This window comes from Pinus tabuliformis, chromosome 2_2 (assembly GCF_031772625.1).
Source record: "Pinus tabuliformis cultivar Carrire ecotype Pingquan chromosome 2_2, CPIR1, whole genome shotgun sequence".
NCBI lineage: Eukaryota > Viridiplantae > Streptophyta > Pinopsida > Pinales > Pinaceae > Pinus > Pinus tabuliformis.
In genome coordinates this window covers 1,221,121,593-1,221,138,220 of record NC_142300.1, presented here as the reverse complement: position 1 = coordinate 1,221,138,220, position 16,628 = coordinate 1,221,121,593, and the positions used below count along the sequence as shown (strand labels likewise).

The 16,628-nt window shown below is 39.6% G+C and overlaps 2 protein-coding genes across 3 annotated transcripts in view; one reads left to right on the top strand and one right to left on the bottom strand.

Moving 5' to 3' along the window:
- LOC149197888 (protein PIN-LIKES 6-like) overlaps positions 1 to 16,628 on the top strand; it is a 442,686-nt gene that overhangs the window by 227,400 nt on the left and 198,658 nt on the right. The window lies entirely within an intron of this gene.
- LOC149197889 (protein PIN-LIKES 6-like) overlaps positions 1 to 16,628 on the bottom strand; it is a 162,047-nt gene that overhangs the window by 118,725 nt on the left and 26,694 nt on the right. The gene's annotated exons all lie outside the window — the stretch shown is intronic.

The window sequence follows — 16,628 nt, the reverse complement described above, 5'->3', positions numbered from 1 at the left end:
CCTAGTCAGCAAGTGGGACCCACTAAGTTTATGTGGCAACTAAATGGCTACTAAACCCTCGACACTTGAAGCCTAGCAATTGCTCCTAACACTGCATAAAAAGACAAAAGTCATAACAAAAAATCAAAACAAGTATTAAAAAATATAAACAATAACTATATAACAAATATATGGTTATTAAAATCCAACGAATATTTAAAAAAAGGGGGATATGGTTATATGAACCATAGTTATTAACAAATATATGGTTATAAAAATCCCAATGAATATATTAAATGGTTATATATAAGACCATATGGTTATTGGTATGGTTATTAAAAGGTGGATATATATAATACCATAACCATATGCCCTCGCTCATATAACGAATGTTATATTTAACACAATACATGAAAGAGTCCCACAACAAACCACATCATAAAAAAGTTTTAACACGCCTTTTCTTATAAAACTATATGTTGTGGTGAGGGTCGATGGGATTCGACCCTGGCCTCCCCGTCGAGAGTCAAGGGCTTTGGCCACTCCGCCACTGGTGGCACATTTGAAAACTCTGCTCGAGCGCATATACTTAAGCTCATTCTTTCGCAAAGGCATGAAGAGGACCAGCGTAGCGCCGAACAGAAGAGAAACGGAACAGAGGTGTGACAGTGCAGAGGGGTCTGCCATGGGCACAGAAATCGAGGCGGGTTCTCAAAATATTCCAGGGGGGATATTCTCATGCAGATTCTTAAAGGAATCTTGGAGATTCTTTGGGAGGTAAAATTTCATTTGATCAGAATGTAATCAAGTTTACAATCATTTTTCTCAAATTTCCGCGGGGAACGCAATGGCGAGGTCGGATTTGCCTTTTGAGCAGCAGATTTGCAAATTCATAGCAGAGGAGAATCTTGAGGGTATCATCAACATTCCTTGGAGGCTTAAATTTCCCAGATCCATAATGCAACAAACTTTATACTCATTCTTTTCAGAATTTGGCAAGGATCTCCATGACGAGATCAGTTTTATGATTTGAGTGCAGATCTCCAGTCAACCCAGGGGAGGGAAACTTTGGAGAATCAAAAGGGAATCTAAAAGATTCCTACAGGCCTAGATTTTGTCGGCGTCAGAATTCGAAAAATGGATAGTCAATTTTACACCTCTCGACGACACAAATTCAGTGGTGCAGTCAGATTTTTCAGCTAAGCCTTCTATTTTTCGACCATTTTCCAAATTGGAGCGACGGTGTCAGATTTCAAAGAATGGGCAGTCGACTCTATGCCATTCGACACCACAATTTCGATGGTACATTCAGATCCAACAGTTGAGTATTCTATTCTTCAACCAGCATCAGAGTTGAGGTATATGAAGTGTTTTTGTCATGTACTTCTTTGATCATTTTCTACTAGATGTACTATGTTGTTTCGATTCCCGCTTGATGTATGATGTGGAATCTTTGTGTCTATTTCATGTGAGATGTATTCATCATGGATTGTTATGTATGTTTTGATTGAGATCCCTTTGTTGCCATGATGATGGGATACTCATTATCACCATGGGTGTTTTGGTTGAGATCCCTTTGATGCCATGATGGCGGGATACTCATTGTCACCATGTGTAAGATTATGTCATGCTAATAGGAGGTCTATTGTGAGTGATAGTTCCTGTAGCAGAACGTCTCGTGGAGAGACTTTGCCACTCATGTAGAGGGCACATGTCCTTGTATGACAGAAAACATAGTCCATGTACATCTTCACCATTTCCAGCACTGAATGAAGCGGCCAACACCATCTTGACACCGGGCCCGGAGACATAGTCCACACTGGACGAACTCCGTTATCAATGTCTCATGTCTATGATTTGTTGATTGTCATTATGTTTCCATTTGCTTAAGCATGCATATATGTTCATTTATGCTCTGTTAAAATGCAATTCTAACCACATCATGGGAGTAAAAGATCTTGGTTAAATCCAGAAGTTGAGTAAACTCGGATCAAGTTTGGTATCAGAGCGGTCTTCGCGTGGATGTGAATTGCAAGCGTGAACAATGGAACGTGCAGTGATGGAGGATGACAAAGAGATGTACGAGACCATGCTCAGAGTGTCCAAAAAGATGGACATAATGTATGAAGCTCTACAAGAAGAGACAGAGGAAAAGCAGCGATTGCAACTTCAGTTGCGAGCCACAGAAGAGGCCCTGGAAGAACTGAAGCACAACAACCAGAGTCTTCAAGCAGATAACGTTGAATTGAAGATGCTTCTACGAGAAGAGAAAGAGGAGAAACATAGGTTGCTACGACAGCTGCAAGCTAAGGACGAGGCCTTGGAAAAGTTGTAGCGTGACCCCTGTGAGGTAAAAAGTAATTCTCCAACTTCATGTACGTTTCTTGATTATGATTTCGCCACTTTTGAAAATCATACCACAGGAATTGGCTCCAAATTGCTGAAGAGAATGGGGTATGAAGGAAAAGACTTGGGCATTAATGGCCAAGGCATTGTCAACCCCATCAAAGTAGAGGAATTACCCCGTCAGGCAGGACTTGGGTATGTCGGGAAGGAAGTTGGGGAATGCGCCAAGACAACTAGCAAACCACCAACAACAGATGATGAGAAGCCCTCATCAGTTCTTTCCAACTCGACAGTGGAGGTAAAAGATGTTGATTTCCCTTCAGTATAACCTTCACATAGTATAATTTCTGTTGGAAATGTGGAGATACCAATTACAAGGACAAACCTGAGGCTCCTTACCAGAATGAGGTACAAGGAAGAAGAAGGACTTGGTGTTAATAGCTAGGGCATAACTCAACCCTTGTAGGTCATGCAAAGACCTCAATTTGCAAGCTTGGGATACACCGAAGGAGAATGCTCAAGGGTGTCAGATGCTTCCGAGACATTGTTGAAATCGTTAAGGAAAGAGAATGATGGGAAAACATCACCATCATCCCATGGCAGTGTCCATTACAGGGAAAGAGCTGAGGCAAGCTCTCATTGCCATAATTACACCAGAGACAGCAAGGAAAGGTATAACAAGTCTCAATATTCGAATGTTCATTTCGATTATAATCATGTTGATAATGATGAACGTAAATCATGGAATCGAAAAACATGTACTTTTTGTGGTTTACATAACCATATGTTTGCTGAGTGTTGGAAGAAAATGGCAGCACGAAAGAGGATAAGGCGTGAAAGGCCTTCTCCACAGCAAAGAAAGAAGTAGGTTAAGCAGATCTGGAGGAAGAAGACTTATTCCAATGATTGCGACAAAGGTGGTCATCAAAGAGCCACATGTTGGAGGCTCCATCCAGAGCAGCGCCTTAAAGACAAAGCATCGGTGCATGAAGCAGTTGAAAGAGTCCTTCGACAAGCAAAACCACCACAAGGGGATGACCCGCTCACATTAATAAGTGAAAAATGGTTTCTAGATATGTTAGCTTGTCATGGTCGTGTTTTTGTCAATCATAATTTAAAATGTAAAAGTGATGATGTGTTTTCCATCACTTGTTAAGCAACAATGATGTCTTGGCCTTGTGTGTTTGATAGCTGGGGTATTGTTTCCATTTTGATGTAAACTTGACCACCGAGAATATGTTATAAACTCGTGGCAAGTATGGGACGCTTGGGTCATTAGTTGGTCATGTAAATTAAGCATGTAATTTGCAGAATTGTACTACAGGTTTGTAGAGGGTGCAGGTGTCGGCTCATCGCTTATGGCTCTGAAGGACAAAGGTGAAGGAGAAGGATGGGTGACCTATCAAGGCACTTGTAGTGCAGACAAGGTACAAAGAAATTGCAGAATATTTTCATGCTTTTGGAGGACCAAAAGCTCCTTAGTGGGGAGGATTGATCCAGGTGGCTCTAGACACATGGAGAAGTCCAAGAGGGCTCAGAAATGGCCAAAATTCAAAGAGGTCAAATTGCTGTCAAACCAACACCAGATTGAAGTGCTTGTCGCCCTGATTCCAACGGTGTGAACGACAGTCAAATCCGAGTTTGTATGAGGGAGATAGAGCTCTTTAAAGTTTGATAAGACGGAAAAAATGGGGCCCACAACATGCCACATGGCATCCCAGTTAGCAGGTGGGACCCACTAAGTTTATGTGGCAACTAAATGGCTACTAAACCCTCGACACTTGGCGCCTAGCAATTGCTCCTAACCCTACATAAAAAGACAAAATTCATAACAAAAGAACAAAACAAGTAATGAAAAATACAAATAATAACTATATAACAAATATATAGTTATTAAAATCCAACAAATATTTTAAAAAAAGGGGGATATGGTTATATGAACCATAGTTATTAACAAATATATGGTTATAAAAATCCCAACAAATATATTAAACGATTATATATAATACCATATGGTTATTAAAAGGTCGTTATATATAATACCATCACCATATGTCCCCTCTCATATAACGAATGTTATATTTAACACAAAACATGAAACAGTCCCACAACAAACTGCACCATAAAAAAAGTTTTAACACACCTTTTTTTATAAAACTATATGCTATGGTCAGGGTCGGTGGGATTCAAACCCCGACCTCCCCGCCAAGAGTCAAGAGCTTTGGCCACTCTGCCACCTGTTCACATCTGAAAACTTTGCCCGAGCGCATATAATTAAGCTCATTCTTTCGGAGAGGCATGAAGAGGACCAGCGAAGCATCGAACAGAAGAGAAATGGAAAGGAGGTGTGGCAGCGCAGAGGGGTTTGCCACGAGCACATAAATCGAGGCGGGGCGGGTTCCCAAAATATTCCAAAGGAATATTCTCATGCAGAATCTTTAAGGAATCTTGGAGATACTTTGGGAGGTAAAATTTCATTTGATCAGAATGTAATCAAGTTTATAGTCATTTTTCTCAGATTTTTGTAGGGAACACAATGGCGAGGTCAGATTCGCCTTTTGAGCAATGGATTTACAGATTCCCAGCAGACGAGAATCTTCAGGAAATCTTCCAGATTCCTTGGAGGTTGAAATTTCCCAGATCCATAATGCAACCAACTTTATACTCATTCTTCTCAGAATTTCACAAGGATCTCAATGGCGAGATCTATTTCAAATTTGAGTGCAGATCTCCAATCAACCCAGAGGAGGGAATCTTTGGAGAATCACAAGGGAATCTAAAAGATTCCTACAAGCCCAGATTTTGTTGGCATCAAAATTCAACAAATGAATAGTCCATTTTACACCTCTCGACAACACAAATTCAGTGGTGCAGTTAGATTTTTTTAGCTGAGCCTTCTATTTTTCAGCCATTTTCTAGATTGGAGTGACGGTGTCAGATTTCAAAGCATGGACAGTTGATTCTATGCCATTCGATGCCACGATTTCGATGGTGCATTTAGATCCAGCAGCTGAGTATTCTATTCTTCAACCAGCATCAGAGTTGAGGTATATGAAGTGTTGTTGTCATGTACTTCTTTAATCATTTGCTACAAGATGTACTATGTTGTTTCGATTCCTGCTTGATGTATGATATGGAATCTTTGTGTCTATTTCGTGTGAGATGTATTCATGATGGATTGTTAGTATGTTTTGATTGAAATCCCTTTGTTGCCATGATGGCGGGATACTCATTGTCACTATGGGTGTTTTGGTTGAGATCCCTTTGATGCCATGATGGCGGGATACTCATTGTCACCATGTGTAAGATTACGTCATGCAGATAAGAAGTCTATTGTGAGTGATAGTTCATGTAGCGGAACATCTCATGGAGAGACTTTGCCACTCATGTAGAGGGCAAATGTCCTTGTATGACAAAAAACATAGTTCATGTACATCTTCACCATTTCCAGCAGTGAATGAAGCATCCAACACCATCTTGACACCGGGCCCAAAGATGTAATCCACACTGGATGAACTCCGTTATCAATGTCTCATGTCTATGATTTGTTGATTGTCATTATGTTTCCATTTGCTTAAGCATGCATATATGTTCATTTATGCTCTGCTAAAATGCAATTCTAACCACATCACGGGAGTAAAAGATCTTGGTTAAATGCGGAAGTTGAGTCAACTCGGATCACTAGCTGGACAAAATAGTTTTGCAGCAGTTTGCTAGAGAAAAACTAACGTTGGGTGGAAGCAGAACACACACTAAGGGAAAATTTTCCTCGAGGAACTTCTAGTCTCAAGAAGTTCGATTTCCCTTGCAGATCAGCAATCGTTTTGACCAGATTTTCTCACTCCAGAAGGGAATGCGAATAGCCTGGCAGCAGTTGAGCAGAAGGGAAGAGATTTTCGTTACTTCTGAGATGGCCACTACCAGACTAAAAGATGAGGACAGGGTTGATGGTGCTTCCAACTATGTCATCTGGAAGACAAGGATGTCCTTCCTTCTAGATGAATATGGCCTAAAACCATTCATAGATGCAGTGGTAGCTATCCCCACAGATGCAGATCGGATGAAGGAATACAGAAATGAGATGATGCTGGCGAAGAGGTTAATCCTTGATGGTGTTCAGGATCACATTGTTTCTCACATAGCTGGCAAAGGGACTGCCAAAAAGATGTGGGAGACTCTCACCACGCTGTACCAAGGCACTTCCGAGCAGCGAAAAATGTACTTAGAGGAGAAGCTGAAATGCCCCAGGATGCAGAAAGGGGAACGCATAGACCCCTTCCTCACCAACATTCAAGAGATCCAGGACCAGTTGTCAATTGTTGGGGCAGAACCTCGGCCCACAGAGCTAGTGTGATTGGCACTAAACAGTGTCTCAAAGGAGTGGCAGGTATTTGTCCAAAGTATCTTGGGTAGAGACACCTTGCCAAGGTGGGACAGGATGTGGGCCGATTTGCAGCAGGAGGAGTTGAGACGAGATCTAGTGAAGAGCTCCATCAGTGGCAGTAGCAGCAGATCGAAGCAGGTGAAGGAGGAGAATGTGGCCCTCGCATCGAAGGATCCCAATCAGGGACAGGGGAAGCAGAGAAAGAAGAAGGACCTGTGGAAGGTCAAATGCTTCAGGTATGGTGAGATTGGTCACTACAGTACCGAGTGTTCTCTCAGGAAGAAGGACATGGAGGAGAAGCAAGATCAGCAGGCAACATCAGCAGAGATCAATAGGCTTTCCTCTAGGCTGGAGGAAGACTTCGCCATGTTTGCTGACTTAACCCCATGAGTGAAATTGGATGACTTGGTTTTGTAGCCTCAGAATATTTAGTAGCAGGATGGATCAGTGGCAGCAGTAGATGTAGTCAAATACCAGAGTGACAGATGGAGAGTCTAGTTGCAGTCAAATGTTGGGCAGCGCAATGCAGAGTTGGCAGCAGTGCAAAGTCAGCAGCAGTGCAAATGCTTTAGTGACAGCGCAGATACTAGCAACAATCAAAGACTCAAGTGACATATGCATTATATTGATCATAGTTGATTCAATAATTAGGATGCTTTTTAGTTGCAGTAGCGATAGTTGTAGAGGGAGTTGTGTGAAAATTCGGCTAACCCTGAATCCTATTACAGCAACTGATGTTATTTCTTCTATTTGTTAATTTAATTAAACAAATTATTTGTCGTGTGCTATGGTGTTAGGATATTCCGACACAGGAAATAGTTAAGTATAACTTGGTCTAGTGTAGAGTTATGTAAAGTGTGTTTCTTTACCATGTACTTTTGTAACTTACAATCTCACGGTCACGATATGTACTGATCCGACGGTTCATTCTCTCCTCGGTATTACCGACACTTGATCCGTGGCTTAACACCCGATTGGTCCATGATCTCTATTTAAAGAGCATGGAGGGTCATTTGTAGGGTAACCGTTCATGAGAGAAGCTTATGTAAATTTTCATTCTTTTATTAATAAATTGCCTGAAGTGGTCGCGTTGGCTCAAGCCGTGGACTGTTTCCCTCTTTGAGGATTTTAACCACGTCAACAATACTAGTGTATTGATCTGTGATCTGTTTGTGAGCGGTGTCCTTTGGTGTTCTATCTGAGGAACTTACCCTGTAAATTCCTACATGGTATCAGAGCTATTTGAGGGCCGCATCCATTGGTGATCCAAATCTGAAGCCGGTAGAACTGCATCCGACTGTCATTTCCTAGATCTACTGTTTCTGACTGTTTTCGGGCCGAGAGGACTGCTCTATTGTGTTAGGAGAATCTGTTCCAGTGAGGAACCCCTTTCGTTTCACGCGAAAAGGTTTCTGGTAGCCCTAGCTATGTCATTTTTAAGATCTGGAGGTATACAGTGTTTATTTGCAGTTTCTAGTTATTTTCTCTCTGTTTATTTCAGTTTATTTAGCTCTTTGTTTTTTTTATTACCGGATCTATACCTTTCATTTTTGCGTATGCTCTTTGCCCCACGACTCTGTGCGATCTGAGCAAATCAAAAAATCAAAAACATTGAGGAAAATATATAGTTTCCGGCTAAAACTAACTTCAAGTCGTAAGGTTTGTTTTTTTTTGTATGTCCGTGTTGGGTTTTGTGTTTTATGTTTTGTAGGGAAAAAAGAGCTTTCTCAAGTAAGCACGCAACCCAAAGCTTCAGTGACTTTATAAAAAAAAACCCTTTCCTCTTTTCCAAAAATTACTAACCTTTTAATCTAGCTCACTTGGTCCAAAGCTACTTTATGAGAATAGAGGTCTTGAGTTCAAGTCCTTCTTGGTCCAAAGCTACTTTATGAGAATAGAGGTCTTGAGTTCAAGTCTTTCTTGGTCCAAAGCTACTTTATTAGATTAAGTTTGGAAAGGGGGCAAATTTTTTTTTAATATAACATTATCATTCATTTCCACACATTCCCGCACTTCGTCAGCATCTTCAACAACTTTTCTTCAAAAAGCCATAACTTCTTCATCCGGAAGCCGTTTTCAGAGCCGATTTTTTTTAATCAGCCTAATTTTTCGAGATCTTTCCATTGGAACACTTAGTTTCAGCATCTATAGCTTCAGTTTCTGTTAAAATGGAAAGTCCATGCCAAGTTATTCTTGACAGCACCAACTACTTCCAATGGTGGTCCTACATTGTGGATTTACTTAGAAGTAAAGGTCTTTACAGAATAGCCTCAGGCCAAGAAACCAAACCGAAAGATGAGGATAAGGCAGCCAAATGAGAAAATAGGCAATATCAAGCACTTGGGTTGATAGGGATGTCTATTTCTCCAGACCTTAAATTCCATATCGCAGAACTTGATACTCCTGATGAAGCAATGAAACAAATCACTAAAGTTTTTGGAATTAAAAATGAACTTAGAGCCCATCAACTCGAAAATGAGATGCTTACATTGAACCCAAATAATTTTTCTTCCATTGAAGATTTTCTATCCAAGTTCAAGACCCTTAGACTTCTCTTGGAAAGTGTTAAGGTTAAGAAAGAAGATGGTAACCTTGTCTATTCTATTCTTACTAAGTTGGGACCAGCCTACTCTGTGTTTGTTTCCACCTTCCATTCTACAAGAGAAGCCTTCATTTCTCAAGGACAAGCCTACAAGTCCCCTTCCTTTGATTCATTTTGTGATTCTTTAATAAGAGAACAAGAAAAACTCTTACACCTCGGTCTTCTTAATCTTGGAAACTTGAAGTGAAAACTTCTTGATACGCAGAAAAATATATATATAAATATGTATTATTGATTAATTGAATGAAGATGATTGTTTACATTGGGGGTTCTTGGCTTATATACCGCCATGGGAACCTTTGGAAAAGGGTATGATCTTATGATCGTGCCCTTTCGTCTAATTAACCTAAAATTAAATAAATAATAAACCTAAAATTAAATACTAACTAATTTTTACATAACATTGCCTTCTTCTCGAAAGAATGCTTTGTCCTCAAAGCATACGTAACGACGGATGTTGTTGACAAAATGCTTCATTCTCCCAAGAAGCGTCTTCTTCGGGTAAGTCCTTCCACTTGATCAGATATTCCAAGATGATCAAGGTCCCACACTTTAAAAGGTCTTGGATTAATCTCTCAATTTTCGTTTTTTGGTGATGTGGATATCAGTATGGCTTGATGTTGACGAGGTCTGACCCTGCCTTGACTTCTATTGTATGCTCAATTTCCCTATTAGGTGGCATTTTCATAGGTCGGTCTTGAAATACTCTTTCATGCTTCTAAATTAGATCTTGTATCTCTGGTGACTCTTCACTGGTCATATTTATAGATAACATTTCTAATTGGTGGCATTGTACTACATAAGCGGGTGCTCCTTTTCAACTCATCTTCATCATCTGAGATGATGATACAATTTGATTCTCTTGTGCTTGGAATCCGTGTAATTTGTACTTTTGACCTCCCCATTTGAATTTTATAAATTGTACTTGATGGTTGGCAGCATAAGTACCTAAAGTTCATAGCCATTGGATACCTAAGACTACATCTACTCCTCCTAACGGTACCGTGAAGAACAGAAACTCTAAATTAAAGTCTTGAATCTGCAATTTGACCTTATGGCATTTCCCCACCTTTTCAATCTTTTTACCGTTAGCTACCATCACTTTCATGTTGGGTAAGGGAAATGAAAAAATATTGAGTCTCTTTGCCACGGTTGCATCTAAAAAATTGTGTGTGCTACCAGAGTCGATGAGAACCACTACGTTGTTCTTCTTTATGTGTCCTTTTAACTTTAAGGTCTGAGGTTGTGATATACCTATCATAGTTGATAATGACACTTGCGAAATACTTCCATCATCTAATTCTGGTGAGAATTCTGGGGCATCTTTTGTTTCTTCTATGTCAGAATCTTCACTCTTTGAATCTTTGGTTGCTTCACAATTATATAGGTTCTTTGGTTCTTTTCCTTTAGCACATCTATGTTTGAGGTCCCACTTCTCACTACAACGTTTGCATTTACCTTCTTTTATCCTTTGCGTTTCCACATTAGATTTTTCATCTTCACGACGATGTGGTGGAACATATCTTGTATTATTTGAGTCCACATACTGGGGTATTCTTTGTCTTGAACATGTTTTTTCCGATTTTGACCAAAATATTTGTTCGAATTTCTTTTCGGCTGTTTTTGCTTTTCATCTTACTACTTCTATTGATGTAATGTCATGCATCTCAAGTTCTACTTGTAAATGGGTTTTGAGTCCCGAAACGTATGATTGAAATAGACAAGATTCTGATAACCCAGGTACTCGTGTTACTAAGGTCTCCCATTCTTGAGTGTATTTGTCCACACTTCATTTTTGTCATAATTTGATGAGTTTTGAAAAGAACTCTTCTTCCTTTACACCATGGAATCTTTTAAAGAATGCATCCTTAAATTTTCTCCAACTAATGACGTGTGTTGTCTTTTTCCACCACATATACCAATTATATGCTTCCCCTCCCATTTTCATGGATGCGTGCTTGAGCTTTTCATCATCATCATTGATGTCATATATTTCAAAGTATTCTTTTGCTTTATTTATCCATGCAACATTGTTTTTTTCGTTTCCATCGAATTTAGGCATCTCGACTTTTTCCCTTCGCTAGTATGTCGCTAATGGTTGAGCGAAAAAGGGGTGTTGATTGGTAAAGGTATCGCAGAGTTGCTTGTTTGCAAAAGTCGCGTTACTCATTTCTTGGTGGGGTGTCGTTGATTTTTTTGGGGATTCAACTTTTTCATGAGAGTTTGTTGACTTCATTAAATCTGATGAGTTGTGCTCTTGATTTTCTTCATTTTCTTGTTGTAGTTGTGCAGGTGTATAATTCATCTTTTTACACAGAAGTTTCAGCAATGTTAAGGTCTCTTTGAGATCTACTTCTATTTGGACACGGTGATTTTCCATCTTTGTTTCTATTCGATTTGTTGTATCCTGAAGACTTTTGATATTGACAGCCTGCCCCTTAAGCTTGATCTGGAAATCATCTAATCTTTTACTGACCTCATCGTGGTTGTTATTTATCTTATGCTCCGCGTCAACCAATTTTTTTTGGAAATCCACCATTGTCATTGTCGACATTGAGCGGGTTTGTGGGGGCGTGTATTTATCTGCCAGCTTAAATTTTATTTTTTTTAATTAATTAAAATAATTTTAATTAATTAAATTAACATTATATATAACTTATAATTAAATTAAAGTTATGTATTATATATAATTATATTATATATTATATATAAATAAACGTTATTTATATAATTTTGACGTTATAAATATATTATATATATCTACCGCTGACAGTCACGTCTGTTGGTGGGTCACCTCCCATTTGACCGTTCAAAAGAAAAACCCTCAAGCGGATATCACCGCAACAATTATTCCAAGTAACCACAGGTCCACCACACGGAATAGTCCACGACGCAGATTTTTGGCGATGGTTTAGCGTATCAATCGCAGGTCACCACAGAAATAGTCCGTGGAGTTATGCTACGGCTCGGCGTAGCCACGTCCTGACAACCAACGACTGGCCAGAACACGCACAGCCACGAAAACGTAGTTGTTGTTTAGCCGCAAATCACCGTAACAACACCTCCAGGCAGAACACGAATAGTCCACACGCACTGCTATTTTCTGAAAAAGCTCGTAGGGCCTAATGGCCAGCAGAACTTGTGGGTGTCACCAATTCGTGTTGGCTTTGATACCGGATGAAGTGAAAAGTTCTTGATACGCAGAAAAATATATATATAAATATGTATAATTGATTAATTGAATGAAGATGATTGTTTACATTGGGGGTTCCTGGCTTACATACCGCCATGGGCACCGTTTGGGAAAGGGCATGATCTTATGATCGTGCCCTTTCGTCTAATTAACCTAAAATTAAATACTAACTAATTTTTTACATAACAAAACTCTTCTAAGAAAGCCTTAGCCGCCCAGCAGCAACCAAATTCAAATAATCCTAAGAAGTCGTATCCAAAAAAGAATGGTCCTAAAACAAACAAGGGTCCTAAGATATTTCAGCCTCAAAATGAAAAATCATTTCAACAAAATGACAAGGCAAATAAAAACAAAGGGAAGAAGACTGATAGACATTGCCAGTTTTGTAATTGAGATTGCCACTTAGAATCCAAATGCTTTAAGAAGATGGAAGCCTTGGAAGCAGCAATGAAGAAGCATAACATCCATTTGGAGCACTCTTCAACTTCAACTTCATCTTCAGGAATAGCACTTTCTGCATGTGGTTGTCAAACATCTCGGTCTGGATATGCACTAAATGTATCTTCTTCTTCTAATTCTCATGAGTGGCTCATTGATTTTGGAGCTTCTTATCACATGGCCAAAAACAAAGCCATGTTTTCTTCTTTAGATGATTCTAACACCAAAAATATATATGTTGGTGATGATAGATCTCTTAGTGTTGTAGGAACTGGAATTGTTCATATAGACAATGGTCAATTTAATGATGTATTATGTGTTCCAACCTTATCCTGCAACCTTATATCTGTATATCAGATAACTCATTCAGGTGAAGGTAAAATCGTTGAATTTTCACCTCACGATGTTGTGATTAAAGACCTAAGAGATCCTAAACAGATTTTAGCTACTGGCATTACTGATGATTCTACAAGGTTGTATAAGTTTAACAACTTTGGGTCATCAAATCTTCCCTCGGTATTTGTTGCTCATAATGATGAAGTGAGCAAACTTTGGCATGAGCGATTTGGTCACTTAAACTATCGCTCCCTTCAAAATCTATGTAAAAAAAATATGGTGACAGGTCTTCCAATGGTATCTTGCAGAGATGGTGTTTGTTCCGGATGTGTACTCGGAAAACATCATCGAGATAGTTTTGAAAAACGCGCCTCTTAGCATGCCTCAGCCCCTTTACAGCGTGTGCATAGTGATTTATGTGGTCCACTTCCAATGGTTTCATTCTTTGGCTACAAGTATTTCTTAACTTTCATTGATGATTTCTCCAGACGCACTTGGGTATACTTCTTAAAACTCAAGAGTGAAGTATTTAACATGTTTTTGGCCTTTAAGGCCTTTGTTGAAAAGCAATCTAGACATCAAATTCTTAAGCTAAGATCTGATAATAGCGGAGAATATGTTAACAACAAATTCATCAACCTTTGCACTGAGAATGGAATTCAAATGCAACATACTGTTCCATATACTCCACAACAAAATGGTGTAGCTGAAAGGAAGAATCTCACCTTAAAGGAAATGGCTAATTGTATGCTCCAATCTAAAGGACTTAGTCTTAATTTTTGGGCAGAAGCAATTAACTGTGCAAATTACATAATAAATCGCACTCCTACTAAGGTTTTAAAGAATATCACTCTAGAAGAAGCATGGAGCTCAATTAAACCAGATGTAAGTCACTTTCGTGTTTTTGGAAGTGAAGCATGGGCCCATATTCCAGATGAGAAACATAAATCTTTAGAACCTAAGGGTGAAAAATGTATTTTTGTTGGATATTCTGAAGATGTCAAAGGATATAGACTTATTCCACTTAAGTCCAAAAATGTTATCATTAGAAGAGATGTAAAGTTTGCTGAAAATATATCGGCCTACGAGCCTAGTTCGACGGATGTGCCACCTCTCTCTATCTCTTCTACTTTTGAAAATATTTCTTCTTCAGATGATGAAATCGAGGATGACAATCCTCCCCCACCTTCTCAGGATCCTTCTTCAGCTCCTCAGCTTCCAAAATGGGTCCGTGCTACTCGGGATGTAGCAAGCGCTCTTGCCGGCAATCCTACAGATCAGCGACGTACATGTTCTCAATTCAATAGAGCCTCTTCTTTACTGGCTCAAGCTTCAGCGAATTATGATCCTGACACCTTTGCAGAAGCTTCAGGCCATCTAGATTGGGACGCAGCTATGAATGAAGAATATCGTTCATTATTGGCAAATGATACATGGGATCTTGTTCCTCTACCAAAGGGACGAAAACTTGTTAGATGCAAATGGGTTTACAGAACCAAGTATGGACCAGATGGGAACGTTGATAAACATAAAGCTCGTCTTGTTGCTAAGGGTTTTTCACAAGTTGAAGGCATTGACTATACTAAAACCTTCTCCCCTATTGCCAAAATGAACTCTATCCGCCTTGTTCTTTCCCTTGCTGCCTCTTTCAAATGGGAAGTCCATCAGATGGATGTTAAATCTGCCTTCTTGCATGGGGACTTGCATGAAGAAATCTATATGGAACAACCTACTGGCTTTATACAAACAAACTCCAGCCTTGTATGTCAGCTTAAGAAATCCCTTTATGGTCTCAAGCAAGCTCCTCGGGCTTGGTATGCCAAAATGGATAGCTTTCTTTTAGAATCTGGCTTTTCTAGGTGTCATTCTGACAATACTGTCCACACCAAGAAAGTGGGCAATTCTCTTATCATTCTTGTTCTTTATGTTGATGATCTTATCCTCACTAGTAGTGATCCCAACCTTATCAACCATGTGAAGTCCAGCTTTAAAAAGAAGTTTGAAATGACAGACTTAGGACACTTGCATTATTTTCTTGGTCTTCAAGTCTTGCAATCCAAGGAAGGTATTTCCCTTTCCCAGTCCAAATATGCCTGTGATCTTTTACGCCATTTTCACATGGAAGACTGTAAGCCAGCCCCTTCTCCCTTTCAGTCTGGAGCCAAACTTTCAGTCACTTGTACTTCCCCCGAGGTTGATGCTACCTTATACCGTCAACTCGTAGGAAAAACTTTTGTATATGAGCCATACTCATCTTGACCTTTCCTTTGTTGTTGGCCTTATTGCTCGGTTTATGCAAAACCCACATGAAAGTCATTGGAAAGCAGCTAAAAGAATACTTCGTTATGTTGGTACAGTCCAGTTTGGGATTCATTATAGTGAAAAAGCATCTCCTCTACTGGTTGGTTTCACTGATTCTGATTGCGCTGTTAACCCTGATGATCAGAAGTCTACTGCAGGTTATGTGTTCACTCTTGGTTCAAGACCTATTACATGGGCTTGCAAGAAACAAAGTGTCGTTTCTCTTTCTTCAGCAGAAGCAGAGTACCGTGGTGCCACAGAAGCTAGTAAGGAAGCCCTGTGGCTTCGTCAGATCCTGTCAGTGTTTGGCTTTCAGTAGCAACATCTGACTACACTTTGGTGTGATAATCAAAGTGCCATTCAACTATGCAAAGATCCAGTCCAACATCAGCGCAGCAAACACATTGCACTGCACATGCACTTCATCAGAAAGCTCATTCACGACCATGTTCTTGAAGTGCAATATTGTTCAACAGATGATCAAGTTGCAGACATCTTTACAAAGGCTCTCACAGAGGCGAAGTTTACTAAACTTTGATTTATGGTTGGAGTTCAGGAAGTTGTCACTAAGAGGGGATAGGCTCTAGTGCCTCCTTCCTTCTCCTATTGTGTCATATTTGTACATCCTTCAATCTTATCCCAAGTTGTTCTTAAGGGGGGATGTTAGAATATTCCAACACATAGCAAATAGTTAAGTATAACTTGGTTTAGTGTAGAGTTAGGTAAAGTGTGTTTCTTTACTATGTACTATCGTAACTTACAATCAGATGGTCATGATATGTAGTGATCCGACGGTTCATTCTCTCCTCGGTATTACCGACACTTGATCCGTGGCTTAACACGCGATTGGTCCATGATCTCTATTTAAAGAGCATGGAGGGTCATTTGTAAGGTAACTGTTCATGAGAGAAGCTTATGTAAATTTTCATTCTTTTATTAATAAATTTCCTAAAGTGGCCGCGTTGGCTCAGGCCATGCACTGTTTCCCTCTTTGAGGGTTTTAACCACGTCAACAATACTGGTGTATTGATCTGTGATCTGTTTGTGAG